The sequence below is a fragment of the Panthera pardus genome, unplaced genomic scaffold (genome assembly GCF_024362965.1).
Source record: "Panthera pardus isolate Hobbes unplaced genomic scaffold, ASM2436296v1 HiC_scaffold_2, whole genome shotgun sequence".
NCBI classification, from domain to species: domain Eukaryota; kingdom Metazoa; phylum Chordata; class Mammalia; order Carnivora; family Felidae; genus Panthera; species Panthera pardus.
The window spans coordinates 29,820,416-29,836,898 of record NW_026526765.1 but is presented as its reverse complement, the minus strand read 5'-3'; the positions used below and the strand labels follow the sequence as shown (position 1 = coordinate 29,836,898).

The window sequence follows — 16,483 nt, the reverse complement described above, 5'->3', positions numbered from 1 at the left end:
CATTCTGTGTCTCCCTCTCTCTCTGCCCCTCCCCTGTTCATGCTCTGTCTCTCTCTGTCTCAAAATAAATAAACGTTAAAAAAATTTTTTTTTTTTAAAAACTGATTTTAATTTAAATAACATACAGAATAGTACACAAATCACAGATAAGTTTTCTCCAAGTGAACACACTTGTTTACCACCCAGTGAAGATATAAAACCTTATCTAAAAGCATGTATATTCTTTCCTATGTTCTGTCTTGATGGCCAGGGAATTTAGGCCCAGCCTTACTTTTGGACTTAACTTTTTTTCCTCTGTGTGGGATGTCCTTTCCCTTTTGATGGGTTTTCGGAAAATAGAAAGAAGAACTCCAGTTTTTCTTTAAACAAGAGGAGAATTTAGGACTTGAAATTAAAACGATGCATGTTGCAACAGAACTGTTACACGTCTATAGATAAAGACCAAACAGCAGCTGGGTAAACTATCAAGGGATCCCCGCACAGTCCACCTATCAGGTTACACAGTTGAGGGGCTTGTTCTGAAGTAGAGCCTCAGAAGACAAATCAGAGGCTGAGTCCCCATTACTGAGAGGACATATGGACCCACAGTACTTGCTATGAGAAAGTCTTCTGTCTCTGACAACTCTAACCAATGCCGTGATTCAGTTTAACAGTTTTTGCTGAACTGGAAGACTGTCAAAATGGCTTCTGGACAATTGTCTGTCCAAGTATATGATACGTTAATCTTTCAAGTCAATGGGAAGCATACTTAAAGTATTAAATGGCCGCATGTCAGGTGACAGGGAAAATCCACGATTAGCTATTGCTACTGCAATCCTGCAACTCACCTTGTCACAGTGATTAGTCTATGAATGACACTTAAATAAAGCCTAAACCAATCAATGCTTTTTTTTTCTTTCTTTTTTTTAGGACTAGTGATTGACTCAAAGTGGATGCATGACTTAAATTATTCCAATTGAAGTGAAGCACAGGTTGGGGAAATAGATTTTTTTTTCCGGGATGGTGCGGTGTGATAGTGTAAGACCTGAGACATCTGTAGCCTTTTGCTACCGTAGCAGAAATTATATTTTTAAAGAATATTTGGGGAAGTAATTTTATATTCATTAAAGTCATGTTAGTGGAAAGGCTTTAGAGCTGCACTGTACAATACAGGAGCCACTAGCCACATTTGTTGTTTGAATTTAATTAAAATAAAATAAAAAAATCAGTGTCTCAGTTGTACTTAGTTACATTTCAGTACTCACCACATTGTGGCTAACGGCTACCATATTGGACAGGACATAGAACCTTTTCACCATTACAGAAATTTCTTTTTTTTAATGCTTATTTATTTATTATTGAGAGAGAGAGAGAGAGAGCACAAGTGGGGGGAGGAATAGAGAGAGGGAGACACAGAATCTCCAGCCTCTGAGCTGTCAGCGTAGAGCCTGACATGGGGTTTAAACCCACAAACCTTCAGGTCATGACCTGAGTTGAAGTCAGACGCTCAAGCAACTGAGCCACCAAGGTGCCCCATCACCATTACAGAAATTTCTACTGGAGAGCACCATTCTACAGAGAATGTCTATAATCTTTCCTGGTTGTTGAAACCATTCCTTAGATTCTGTGGGATACACCAGAATCTCAATAAATTCCTTCTCTTGCTCAAGCTCAGATTTGATGTTATTACCTGCTACCAAAAGGATTTCAGTTGTTATATATCTGTAACTACAAAACACCAAAACTTGGGCTGTGGGAATGCTCAGGCTTATTTTTATTTGACCTTACTCAGATTTTCACACGGTTGTCTATTCCTTCTTAGATTCATCCTTCCTAGGCTTTCATGACACCACTCTCACCCCTCTGACATTCTCGTGAGAATTGGTATTGTCCATTCAACTCTTATTTATCATTATAGGTTAAAGGGAGGCAATCCTTAAAAAGTTCAGGTAAGCCTAAAAGAGATACTGATGCTTAGATTACATATTCTATATCTAGAGCACTTCCATTGGGCTTCTGAACCATGTATCTAATTGTTCACTAGTTAGTTCCATCTTGAATTCCAAAGGCACCACAAAATGGAAGTGCTTCAAACTGAACTCTTCCCTGTTTAAGACCTATCTTAAGTATTTCTGACTTCCTCATATCTCAGGTAGAGAAAATGCACTGAGTATACTGCTATCATGGAGTTTATTATTACACTGTAATTTAAGTGTTGACGAGTCTCTTCTGAACTAGGGACATTGTCTTCCCCTCTTTATACCTACCATAGTGTGAGATCCATAATAGGCATTCAATAATATTTTGTTTTAGCAAATTGTAGTCATTTCCATAAATTTTAAGTAATGAATGTGTAGAAAGTCAACCTCAGAATTAAACCAATACCTGTAGGTCTGATGGCCATACAGCAAAATCAGCCACTGCTATCCCATTATTGTCACACCTAAGGTCTAGAAATGGGAACACAGCAGATTGTGGGACTAGGTTAGAATTTCTTAGTTCTCAAATTTTTCTGCTGGAGATTTTTTTTTTGGTGCTAACTCGAGCAAGATTTATATAAGGTGTTTGTTACTTTAGGTGGACTTGAACCACCTCCGTTCTATAATCTTTGACATAAATGGTGCTGAGTTGCCAGTATCTCCTCTGCCACTTATCCTACACAGAGACGCAGGGATGGCTGTGGTTTCTGAAGTTGTGAGAAGACTTCCTGCTCTGCATCCTTTGTGAAGATAAACCAAACTCACAGCTCTCTGAGAGGGCTGGGTGATTTACTCAATAAAACATACCAAGCCTAGACAAGGGGTAGCAAGCCAAAATGCCTTAAAAGACCAGGCCCATCACCTTATGCAGTCAGCTGCCCAGTAGGAAGCATGAGAAGGACAGTGATTTGTGTATGGCCGTAAATTTAAGAATCCTTCTTGGTGGCCTCATCTAAAAGGCTCAGTGAACAAGCAGTCTGTGATGGTCAGTGGGGTCACATTTGGCCTTCGGTTCCCCAGACTGTAGGCTGAGAATAAGAGAAAATTTGAGGATGAAGTGCACTGTCAGTTCAAATACTGCTAAAGCACACATGGAGATGTGAGAGTGTCCACAGGACAGTGGAAGGAGGCCACATCTGACAGAGCAAGGGAGCGAACAGCCTATAGCATTTATAGAGGACAACCATAGAAACCTATTAAGAATATGGTAGGGGGGTGCCTGGGTGGCTCAGTCAGTTAAGCATCCGACTTAGCTCAGGTCATGATCTCAGGGTTCATGAGTTCAAGCCCCACATCAGGCTCTGTGCTGACAGGTCGGAACCTGGAGCCTGCTTTAGATTCTGTGTCTCCCTCTCTCTCTGCCCTGACCTCACTCACACTCTGTCTCTCTCTCTCAAAAATAAATAAATTTAAAAAAAATTAAAAAAAAAAAAAAGAATATGGTAGGAACCACTGGAAAAACATCCATAATCAATTTTGGGCTGGGATCTGGGACTTATGCCTCTAGAGGTTCAGAGATGGCATGGTGCCCGACACACAGAAGGTAGATGTGCTTAATTCTTTTTTTAAAATTTAAAGTTTATTTATTTAGAGAAAGAAGGAGAGGGAGAGTGAGCAGGGAGGGGCAGAGAGAGAGGGACACAGAATCCCAAGAAGACTCTGCACTGCCAGCACAGAGCTGGATGTGGGGCTCGAACCCATGAAACATGAGATGATGACTTGAGTCGAAATCAAGAGTCAGATAATCGACTGAGCCACTGAGCCATGTTAATGATATAATGTCACCACTCTATTGTGAAATAGATTTTAGCGATTAAACTAAAACAACAACAAAAACCCAGGCCCATGACTTAAAGCAACCATTTAGCTTCTATCCAGTGCTATGGTAGAAGTAGCTATAGTAGAGAGGCAGCTATGTTCAGTTGTTCAGGAACCCTGAATTTTTTTGTTACGGCAAAGTAGATGGAAAAAGAAAGAGGCCTCGGTTCTTTTCACTGCCACAGTAAAGAATTGCAGGCAGCGAAAGGAGAGCAGAACAAAGTTTTATTAAAGTACACTCCAAGGGAGAAGGGGGGCAAGAGACAAAGGGGCTTGGAAACTCCAGGGTGTGGGCTTATATCATTTTTTTTTCTTTTGGGTGGGTCCTAGGGTGGCAACATTTGAGTGGCAGGTCTGAATTATATAATAATTAGCCAACTACTGCATGTCCTTTCCCAAACTGTATTCAAGATACCTGCAAGGGGTAGGAAACCACATTATTTCCATTCTGGAGACACAGGTCAAATAAGAACAACCCAGTGTTTTTTGCACAAGTGCAGCTGGGACTACAAATTTCCTTCTTCCTCTGCCAGGATGCTATACCACTGACGGACTACTAGATGGGCGGAACATGGTGCTCCCTGGGTGGTCCTCTGTTGGGGCTCTCGGTCAGGACGTCTAAGGTCCATCCTCCCGTTGCGCATGCCTAGCTTTCTGCCTAAGGCTTCCATCTTGTGTTTCCACCATCTTCTTTGCTTTCAAAAAGCAGAGGTCAAAAGAGAGAGAGTTTAGAAAAGGCACAGGGGCGCCTGGGTGGCGCAGTTGGTTAAGCGTCCGACTTCAGCCAGGTCATGATCTCGCGGTCTGTGAGTTCGAGCCCCGCGTCAGGCTCTGGGCTGATGGCTCGGAGCCTGGAGCCTGTTTCCGATTCTGTGTCTCCCTCTCTCTCTGCCCCTCCCCCGTTCATGCTCTGTCTTTCTCTGTCCCAAAAATAAATAAAAAACGTTGAAAAAAAAATTAAAAAAAAAAAAAAAAAAGAAAAGGCACAAATGCCCTTAACTGCCCTGTTCTTAAAATAACACGCATCCCTGACACACATATTGGCAAGAAATAGCCACATGGCTGCATCTAGGTACAAAGGGGCCCAGACACATGGTCCTTGTGTGCTGAGGAAAAAGAAGAGACATGCACATTGGTATTCAGTAGCAAATTTCACAGGCATATCAAGGCATTTTCCTAAATAATGAGGGTGTCGTCTAGAAATAAATTCTCATCTCAGATGGTAAGAAAACTAATTCTTTATATGTTACATTGAAAGATATTCCATACTCTGAAATCAAAAAATATTCAACAATATTTTATCTAGTTATTTCATCATTTCATTTTTTGTATACCCCTGAAAAATATCTTGGGGTGCAGTGCAGAGCAAGCTTCATTCCAAAAAAGTGGCTTAGTTGCATTGACCCATGGAGATTTGGGGAGTGTTTGTTATAGGAGATATTGTACTCTGGCCAAAATGAAGTTATAGGACTTAGATGGATCTAAGAGAAATATTTAAGCTGTTCTGTGTTAATATTAATTTGGTGTTTGTAGAAAAAGATGTGAATTAGAGGAGAGGGAAGAGCTAGCTCTACATAGGAGATGGTCCATGAAAACAGAGGCAAGAAAGTCTTAAGAAAAAGGACGCCTTTTTATTTTATTTTATTTTATTTTATTTTTTTAATGAAATTTATTGTCAAATTGGTTTCCATACAACACCCAGTGCTCATCCCAACAGGTGCCCTCCTCAATGCCCATCACCCACTTCCCCCCCCTCCCATCAACCCTCAGTTTATCCCAGTTTTTAAGAGTCTTTTATGGTTTGCCTCCCTCCCTCTCTTTTTTTTTTTTCCCTTCGCTTCCCCCATGGTCTTCTGTTAAATTTCTCCGGATCCACCTAAGAGTGAAAACATATGGTATATGTCTTTCTCTGTATGACTTCACTTAGCATAACACTCTCCAGTTCCATCCACGTTGCTACAAAAGGCCATATTTCATTCTTTCTCATTGCCACGTAGTATTCCATTGTGTATATAAACCACAATTTCTTTAAGGGATGTCTTTAAAAAATTTTTTTTAAATTTTTATTTGATTTAGAGAGTGAGTGGGTGTGGGTAGGAGAGGGGCAGAGAAAGAATCCCAAGCAGGCTTGGCCTGTCAGTGTAAGCCCGATGTGGGACTTGATCTCATGATCTTGAAATCATGACCTGAGATGAAACCAAGAGTCCAACGCTTAACGGACTGAGCCATCCAGGCACACCAAGAAAAGGGACATCTTAACATGGAATACTGTCACACAGTTTTCCCCCAAACTCTCAAAGTCCCTACACAACATTGTCATATATGATAATTAGTAATAAATTACAGAAAAATCCAAGCCCACAGAATGTACAACACCAAGAGTGAATCATAATGTAAACTATAGACTCTGAATGATGATGATGCGTCAGTGTAGGTTCATTAATTGTAACAAATGTACCAATCTGGTGAGGGATGTTAATAATGGGTGAGAGGCTATGCTTTTGTGGGGGCAGGGGATCACATGGGAACTCTCTGTTCCTGTCCTTTCGTTTTGTTGTGACCCTTAAACTGTTCTAAAAAAACTAAAGCCATGAGATGGTAGTATGATCATTAAATTGAACTAATTCAATGGAAATGGAGCCTAAGAAAATGAATTTCTAGATGTGTGGTTTTATTTTGGTTTTAAGTATAGTGGGGGCACCTGGGTGGCTCAGTCCATTAAGCATCCAACTCTTGGTTTCAGCTCAGGTCATGATCTCACAGTTGTGAGATCAAGTAACCCCTTCCCCAAATCCCAGGTCAAGGTTTCCTCAAGCCCTGCATCAGGCTCTGTACACTGAGCATGGAGCTTGCTTGGGGTTTTCTCTTCTCCCCTCTCTCTGCCTCTCCCCTGCTTGTGCTTCCGTGCTCTCTCTCAAAATAAATAAATAAACTTTAAAAAAAAAAGAATGGTGACAGGAGCTGAAACTTGGTTTAAATGAGGATAAGAATCATGAAAACCTTATCAAATAGATTTAGTTATTTCACATTCTCATGTAACTTACATCAACAAAATTAAACGGTAAATGGCAGACTTGCTCCATTTGGCAGAATAATTACTTAATTCTCATAAGTAATTATTTAGAATAACAAAAACTTGAACATTGCAATTGAACAAACGGTCAAGGAATATAAAGAGACAATTCAAAAAAGAGAAATTGGACAAATGGATAATAAATATTTGAAAAATGTTCAATCTCACTAGAAATCAAAAATATATGATAAGATAATGAGTTAGCATTGTCACCTGTTTGAAGAAGACGCAAGTGAGGCCCATAGGCAATGTTCATGATGCTGGTGGCCTGGGAATTAGTATTATGACTAACAATGTCAATTTGGTAATATACATATGAGGCTCTACGTTGACTTCCCATTTGAATCACCTGGAGAAATTGTTTATTTTATTTTTAAGTGTGAGATTCTTTTTATTTTTTTTTTAATGTTAATTCGAGTATAGACCTGGGGAACTTTTAGGAAGAGCAAGAGAAACTTGGGTTCTATCCCAGATCAATCAAATCAAACTCCTTAGTAGTGGACCCCGAGCGCCAATGTTTTTTCAAAGCTCTCCAAATAATTCTCACATTCAACATGTGAAAAGGAAGATGAGGAGGGAAAACAGAGCATGCCACTGCCTAAGGCATTCAAATTTAAGTTACAGAAAAAAATGCTTTTCCAGGCTAGACCGGGCTGCTTGTTCGTGACCCCTGTCCCGAGTCAGTCGGCTGGACCCAGGACTGGGGCAAAGGAAGCCAAAACAGTGTCAGAGACGAACAAGTCACTAGGATGGCGAGCACAGACACACTTCCCTTAGTGCTGTAGGTTGCCCACCGGGTCTGTGGGGGGGCCTTTTGTTTTCGGGTCCGGGAAGGACTCCCCACGAGAGGGGACGTCCCGCGAGTGGCCCATCAGTCGGTTATTAAACAGTTTCTCTGAAAAGCGCTGCACAGTTCCCGGGCACGCGAGACGCGAGCCTCGGAAGCGCGCCGGCGAGAGTAACGAACCCCCGGCGGAAGCTGAGGAGACCGAAGGGCGGGGGGAAGCGGCGGGAGCCCGCGGAGGAGACCGGGAGCGGGAGGCGGAGGCAAGGAGGCCGGGAGAGGGTGCGGAGTCGAGGGGCGGCTCGGAGGACGAGGGGCGGGAACCTGGAGAGCCTGGAGGAGGAGGGAAGGAGGAGCATCGCGAGCTTCCCGCCCGCGCTCCCGGGCGGCTCCGAGCAGGCGCCCTGGCGGTGCCCGCCGTCTCCTTCCCCGCCCGCCGCGGTCGCCAGGGTACAGGCTCGCGTCCGGTGGCCCGCTGGGCCCGTGGCCGTCGCCCTCCCGCCTCCTCGCAGCGCTGCCCGTTTCGCCCTCGGCCTCGCCTTCCCCGCCCCGGACGGGCCAGGAGCCCCGGCGGAGGTAACTAAGGGCAGATTCCTGCCGCTTGTGGCCCCAGCCCCCTCCCCGCACGTTGGGCCGCCGGCGTCCGCGGGCTCCTCGGGTCCAACCCGCACCCTAGCGTCTGGCCGGTGCGCGACCTCCCCCCGCCTTCTCCTGCCGCACCCCGTCCCCTCGTCCTTCCCCGCTGTCCTGTCCGGGCCCTTGCCTCTCCCTCGGCCTGCCCCAGCCTCCCCGCGTCGCTCTTGCGCCGCAGCATCCGCAGGCTGACGGAGGCGCGGGAGCTCCGGGGGTCGGGTCGCCCTCCGGCCGGCGCGGGACGAACTCTGGTCCGCGCCAGCCCTGGGCGGGGACCCCCTCCTGGTCGTCCACCCCTGTGCGTCCCCGTGGTCACCGCACTGAGCACCTCGCGGGGGAGACGGCGGCTGTCCCCGCCAAGCCTACGCTGCAGGGTCCGGTGGAAAACCCCAGAGGGGTCTCTGGACATGACCTGATGACCTGTGCGGGGTGGTCGTGGCGAAAACTTCTGTTTGACTTTCTTTGGTATGAATTGAGCACTGGTGAATGAATGGACGCGATTTCTTAGACTCTTTTTCTCGGGAAATTGTGTTCTCCAGTGTATTTTGAATAAACGTACTTTTTTAGGGTAGACTTAACCATGTTTTCCCTCCTAACATACCTTGTGTGATTGAGTTTCTTTTTTATTTCTTTCTTCCGTTAGTTAATTGTACTTGTTTCATGATGTTATCTGTAGCTTTAGTGTTTCGAGTGCCAGTTCACCATGAGGCAGAAATAATCTTTGCCACCTAACAGGAGGTGAGAACATCTTTTATAGTTACGACAGGTGAAAGACCATCCATCATCAAATCCTGTAGGGCTGTTTCACATCTTGAGCTTTTTATCCTTTACATTTTAGTTGCGAGGCTTATCTATGGCGATACATCTGGAGTATTTTAAAGCAAATTCCTGGCATAAATACTTAGGTGTATACTGTATCTCTCCTATCTAGGAGACGTAAGGACATTAACTCCCCCCCCCCCAAACTCAGAATTACCACATACTCCCCAAAATAACATTAATTCCTCAATAACATCTAATACCCTGTCATATTCCAATTTCCTCTTTTTTTTGAATTTGAAATTCAGGTTTACAGAAAAATTACAAGAATAATACTAAGGAATTCCTGTACTCTTACCCAGTTGAACCCTTTGTTTATATTTTGCCCATGCTTTTTTCTTTTCTTTATACTTGTGCACACACATTGTTTTTTCTGAACTATTTGAGAATGGATTGCATGCGTCATGCTTCTTACCACTTTTACATAAACAAGTACATTTACCAAATTCAGGAAATTTAATTACTTTTATCTGTGCTATAATCCATATTTCTAGTTCTGTCAGTTGTCACAATAATATCCTTTATAATAAATTTTCTAGTACAAGATACAGTTCAGTTTCTTTTCTTTTTTAACGTTTATTTATTTTTGAGACAGAGAGAGACAGAGCATGAACGGGGGAGGGTCACAGAGAGAGGGAGACACAGGATCTGAAACAGGCTCCAGGCTCCAAGCTGTCAGCACAGAGCCCGACGCCGGGCTCGAACTCACGGACCTCGAGATCATGACCTGAGCCGAAGTCGGAGGCTTAACCGACCGAGCCACCCAGGCGCCCCAGTTTATTTTATTTCATTTAGTTGCCTTATATTGTTTATCTTCCTTAACTTGGAGTGTTCTTGAGCCTTTGTTTCTCATGATATTGATATTTTTAAGGAATAAGAAAGAGCCCATTTATATCATATTCTTCGATATGAGTTTCCTCATGAATAGAGTTAGGTTTGAATTTTTTGGTTGGAATACTATAGAAGTAATGTCATGTCTTCACATTATCACAATCAGAGGAGCATGTGTCCCTCTTATAGGTTAAGATGTTATCCCATTTTTCCACTCTCATTTTTTTTCTATTAACAGTTATTTTCTCCTTATTTTCCAATTAAGTACAGTTGACCTTTAAACCGCATGGGTGTTAGAGGTGCCACCCCCTCCCCCCAAGCAGTTGAAAGTCTGCTGAATCCCAAAATACTGAACTAATAGTATACTGTTGACCATGCCTTACCAATAACAAAAATGACACATATTTTGTATCTTGTGTGAATTATATAATGTATTCTTAAGGCTAGAGAAAAGAAAATTGTATTAATAAAATCATAAGGAAGAGAAAACACATTTGCAGTACTATATTAGATTTATTGAAAAAATCTGTGTATAAGTGGACCTGTATAGTTCAAACCTCTGTTCAAGGGTCAGCTGTAATTTGTGGGGAAATACCTCTAGATTGTGTGTGTGTGTATATATGTATATATTTTATATGTTTTATAAAAATATATATATTATATATTTATATTTGAGAGAGAGAGAGAGAGAGAGAGAGAGAGAGAGAGAGAGAGAGAGAGAGAGAGAGAGAGAACCTTAAGGAGGCCCCACACCCAGCCTGGAACCCAACACGGGGCTCAATCCCATGACCCTGGGATCATGACCTACCTGAAATCAAGAGTCAGACCCTCAACCGAGAGAGCCACCCAGGTGCCCCAGTACCTCTAGATTATGTAAATATCTTGTTCCTTATCAGAATCCTCCCCCTCCCTCTGCCTGATTTAGCATCCATTGATGGTTCTTTCCTAAATTAGTTTTTACTATGATAGGTTTTTTTTTAAACGTTTATTTATTATTGAGAGACAGAGAGAGAAAGAACATGAGCATGGGGGGTTGGGCAGAGAGAGAGGAAGAGACACAGAATCTGAAACAGGCTCCAGGCTCTGAGCTGTCAGCACAGAGCCCGATGCGGGGCTCGAACCCACAAACCTGGCGAGATCATGACCTGAGCCGAAGTCGGATGCTTAGCCAACTGAGCCACCCAGGCGCCCCTACTATGATAGTTTTAAAATAGTGGTTTTCCACATCTACCCTTGAATCGGTGTGGCCTCATTTATTCTTTTTTTTTTTTTTTTTTTTTTTGAGAAACTCGTTATTTTATTTTGTATAAACAGAGGAAGGGAGGAAAGTTTTAAATTTCAAACTTTGTTCAGCATGTGTGCAGTTAGTATCCACAAAAACACTCTCTCTTTCTTTCTTTCTTTCTTTCTTTCTTTCTTTCTTTCTTTCTTTCTTTCTTTCTTTCTTTCTTTCTTTCTTTCTTTCTTCTTTTTGTGGGGTGGGGAGAGAGAGGCAGAGGCAGAGGGAGAAGGAGAGAGAAAATCTCAAGCAGGCTCCATGCCTAGTGCAGAGTCTGACTCGATCATACCATGGTGAGATACAATCTGAGCCAATATCAAGAGTTGGATGCTTAACTGACTGAGCCACCCAGGTGCCCCATATTTTTTACTTAATAGATTGTAACCTGTTGCTCATCTTCTTTGATGCTGAGAGTCTCAAATTTGGGGGATTTGGCCCTTCAATCTCGATCCTGTTTCTTTTGACATGTCTCTATCATATGTTTGTTTCCTTAACTTTGGAACAAAAAAATGTTCCAGGTCCATCTGTTTCCTTTTCTATCCCTGCCCTGAAATCAGCTGTTTTTTCAAGGAGTCCTGGTTTCTTTTACTGAGGAATGGTGTTTCTTTTTGGTTTAGAAACCAAAATCTGGGTGCTAGGTTTGCTCATTGCTACTGGAGTATCATTGCTCTTAGCCTCTTTTAGAGGACAGAGCTAGAAATCATGAGTTTTTATACAGATACTTCCAATTATAATCTAGCCTCTTAGGGCTTTTCTTTACCTTTCCCCTTTCCCCATTCTATAATTGTTTCCCCTTTCTTCTTCAGTGAGAATGCTGGCTCCCATAGCTTCATAATTTTTGTATTTATACCCCTAGGGAAAACAACCAAGAAGAATTTGACAGTTATTTGTTGTTCTTCTTATCTTCAGTTTGAGAGCATATCGTCAAAATATTCTGTTTAAAAGTTATTTGGGGGTGCCTGCGTGGCTCAGATGGTTAAGCCTCCGACTTCAGCTCAGGTCATGATCTTGCATTTCATGGGTCTGAGCCCCATGTCAGGCTCTGGGCTGACAGCTCAGAGCCTGGAGCCTGCTTTGGATTCTGTCTCCCTCTCTCTCTGCCCCTCCCCTGCTCATGCTCTGTCTCTCTCAAAAAAATTTAAAAAAAAAGTTACTTGAATTGATCCTTTTTTTCTTCATTGGGGTTATTTTACTCATTTGAAATATAGTCAGATTTGTTTCTCTTTGTATTTTTATGTACCCCCTCCATTCTTGTTTTTACTAATATGATTCTAGAAATCAAAACTATACAAAAAGGTATATTAAGAAGTATCCCTCTTTCTAGCCTTTCCACTTTGTCACCCTCCCCCCAGTGGAAGTTAGTTATTAGCCTGTTAATTTTTGTTTTCTTTTTCTTTTTACAAAATTAAATGATGCATATGTTATTTTCATCTCTTTACATATAAGGTAGTATTACTAGGTATACTCTTTTTCTTAAGTAGGCACCACACCAATATGGGGCTTGAAGTCATGACCCCAAGATCATGAGTTGCTTGCTCTACCAACTGAGCCAGCCAGGTGCCCCTATGTATATTCCTTTGCACTTTACTTTTTTCAATTAGCAATATATTCTAGAAATCAGATCTTCCTTATTCTTTTTTTTTTTTTTTTTTTTTTTTTTTTTGAGAGAGAGAGGGAGAGTGCAAGCAGAGGGTGGGGAGGGAGAGAGAGAGAGAGAATGAATGAATGAGAGAGAATATCCCAAGCAGGGTCCATGCTCAGTGCAAAACCTGACTCCGGGCTTGAACCTACAACCCTGGGACCATGACCTGAGCTGAAATTAAGAGTTGGGTGCACAACCAACTGAGCCATTCTGGCGCCCCTAGACCTTCCTTATTCTTTTGGCAGCTGCTGAATATCTAACTGGTTTATTTGAATTAAAGTCCAAAATAGATCTTCGTATATTACATTTGGTTATTATGTCTCTTAACATTACCCCATGTATGCGTATCTATATCTATGTAATACATATATAAGTTTCTCCCTCTCCCCTGTAAAATTTTTTTTAATGTTTATTTATTTTTTAAGAGAGACAGCAGGGGATGGGGAGAGAGAGAAGGGGACAGAGGGTCCAGAGCAGGCTCTGCGCTGGCAGCAGAGAGCCTGATGGCGGGGCTTGAACTCATGAACTGTGAAATCATGACCTGAGCCAAAGGCAAATGCTTAACTGACCGAGCCACCCAGGTGCCCCACTCCTTCCCCCCATTAAAATACCATTTATTTGTTGAACCAACTGCATCATTTATCCTATAGCATTTTTTACATTGTGAATTTGGTTGATTTTATTTTCCTGGTGTATTTAATATGTTCCTTTATTTTCTTTATTTCTTGTTCATTGATGTTTAGAGTCAGACAGATTAAGGTTCAGTTTAAAATTTTTATCTTTTAAAGAATATTTCATAGATGGTTCTGTGTACCTCCTATCTATGTAGCAACATATCAGGAGGGATATAATGTCTTTGTCTCACAGTAACTTTAAAAAATTTTTTTTTTTTTAATTTTGAGAGAGAGAGTGCAAGCAGGGGAGAGATAGAGAGAGGGTGAGCGAGAATCCCAAGCAGCCTCCACACTGCCAGCTCAGAGCCTGACTCGGGGCTCAAACCCACTGAAATGCAAGACCATGACCTGAGCCAAAATCCAAGAGTCCAGTGCTTAACTGACTGAACCACCCAGGTGCCCCTGTCTCATAGTAATTTTAAGATTTATTAGTGAGTGTAGGCCATGTCAGTTCATCTGTTACAGACTTCCCCATCTACTTTCACCTAATAGTTTTAGCAACCACTGATACTGTTGACTAGACCTATTATTTCATTAGGAGCTACAAATGATGCTTTTCTGATAAAATCATTCCTATTGCTTTTGGTTCACTTTTTTAAATAATTTCTTTTATTTATAATTTTAGTTATATTTAAAATTTATAAAAATTGTGTCTCAGGAAGTAGTCATTTAGATTTTTAAAGTTCTGAGTAATTGAAAAACATAATATTACAGTATAAAATATGAGGTTGGCTAGCATCTTAATAGGTCCTCTTTGCTGTACTTGGATAGTTTTTCTTTTAAAGCTTATTTTATTAAAAAGTTCAGCTACTTTCTTTTTAAAGATCTTTAATCATACCAAATAAATTCAACTATTTTGGAATTCATAAACTAAATAGAATTAGAAATATAGAATTAAAAAAAATTTTTTTTGAGGGAGAAAAAAACACAAATAGGGGAGGGCGGGGGTGGGGGGGGGTGGACAGAGGATATGAACCAGGCTTGTGCTGACAGCAGTGAGCCCAGTGAGGGACTTGAACTCATGCACTGGAAGGTCATAACCTGAGTCAAAGTTGGTCACTGAACCAACTGAGCAACCCCGGTGCCCCAGGAATATAGAATTAAAAAAAAAAATTTTTTTTTTACATTTATTTATTTTCGAGAGAGAGCGAGCACGAGTCGGGGAGGGGCAGAGAGAGAGAGAGGGAGACACAGAATCCGAAGCAGGCTCCGGGCTCTGAGCTATCAGCACAGAGCCCGAGGCAGGGCCTGAACCCACAAACCGTGAGATCATGACCTGAGCTGAAGTCAGGTGCTCAACTGAATGAGCCACCCTAGTGCCCCAGGAATATAGAATTTTTTAAAAAGGAGGAAAGAATATGGTTAATGATTGAATACAGTCCAGACTGATGACCAAATTACATCATTGTTCAAGATTTCACAATTTTGAGAATTAAAAAAAATTAATTTGTAACAGAAACTTCCAGGAAAATTGCATATATAGTACAAAGAACATTTTTTCACAAACCATTTGAGAGTGACCAACTGATGTTCCCTTACCTCTGAATATTTTAGTGTGTATTTTCTGCAAACAAGGACATTCATCTCCAAAATTGGAAGACACCACATCAAAATCAAAATTAGCATTCATACATTACAACCATATCGTCCTCAGTTTCTCTTTCTATTTAAGTTTTGCCTGTTGCCAATATTGTCTTTTATCATGAAAAGATACTCATTGCAATTTATTTAGTTACCAGATTTTCCACTTGGGACCAGTTTCTTTTTTTTTCTTTCTTTCTTTTTTTTTTAAATTTAGAGAAAGAGACTATGCAGTGGGGGAGAGGGTCAGAGGGAGAGAGAGAATCTTAAGTTCCATGCTCAGTGGAGCCTGATGTGGGGCTCAGTCCCATGACCCGGGATCGTGACGTTAGCCAAAATCAAGAGTCAGACGCTCAACCAGTTGAGCCACCCAGGCATCCTGGGACCAGTTTCTTGATCTTTTTCCTGACTTTCATACCCTTGAAACTTTTCAAGGTTTTTGAAAGTTTTCAGATCAGTTATTTTGTAGAATGTCCCTTAACTTGGGTTTTCCTGATATTTCCTTGTGATTAGATTCAGGTTATGTGTCTTTAGCACAGATGTCACAGAAATTTTTCTCATTTTACCTATTAGGTGATACATGATTTCCAGTTGTCCCATTTCTGATAATTTTCATTTTGATCACTGGATTAAATGGAGTCTGCCTGGCTTTTTCATCATAAAGTTACTCTTTTTTTGTAACTAATGAGTACCTTATAGGGTATTTTTATACTTTATAACAATGTAAATATGCCATTTTTATGAAATGTTCAATTTGTTTACTTATTCATAATTCTATGGATTCATGGTTTTCTATTTTATTCTATGGATTTTAAGTCCATTGCCGTAATATGTTTTGATCCTCCAGCTGTTTTCAGTTTGGTCAGTGGGATCCTTTTCAGTGTGACTTCTGTGTTTCTCTCTGTTTGGGCTCCAGCACACTGTGCCAGGCTGTCATGTCACACTGTGTGAACATCCTCCCAGGATTCTCCCAAGAATGGATTATGTTTTCCTCACCCTGCTTGGGCTCTGACAAACTCTTCTTGGCTTCCACTGCAACTATCTCCATACCCAGCATGGGTACTTGCTAACGCATCTTCACTACATGTTTTCTTGGGGCTTCATCTTTATGTGAGCTAGTTTGGACTTTATTACAGCTCGATGGCTCAGGGTGGTTTGTTTATATGGCGATTGAAGGCTTCAAGAGTGTAATTACTCCAGGGGGTAAGGTAGAAGCTATAATTGCTTTTTATGATTGAGCCTTGGGAAATGTATAACATCACTTCCATTTTACTCTTGGTTAGAATAACTAAAATCTCACCCACTTTTAAGGGATGAGGGAGGCATGGGGCAGAGCTCTCAATGAGAGAAGTGTCAAAGTCATAGTTGAGGAAGAGAATGTAGGATGGGAG

General features: G+C 41.6%; 1 protein-coding gene across 9 annotated transcripts in view; it reads left to right on the top strand.

Moving 5' to 3' along the window:
• Positions 1-8,094: 8,094 nt before the first annotated feature.
• Positions 8,095-16,483, top strand: part of CPLANE1 (ciliogenesis and planar polarity effector complex subunit 1) — a 137,669-nt gene continuing 129,280 nt past the window's right edge. For all 9 annotated transcript variants that reach the window (XM_053906939.1, XM_053906936.1, XM_053906935.1 and 6 more), the window contains exon 1: positions 8,095-8,209. The gene's annotated coding sequence lies outside the window, so the exon portion shown is untranslated. The remainder of the gene's footprint in view (positions 8,210-16,483) is intronic.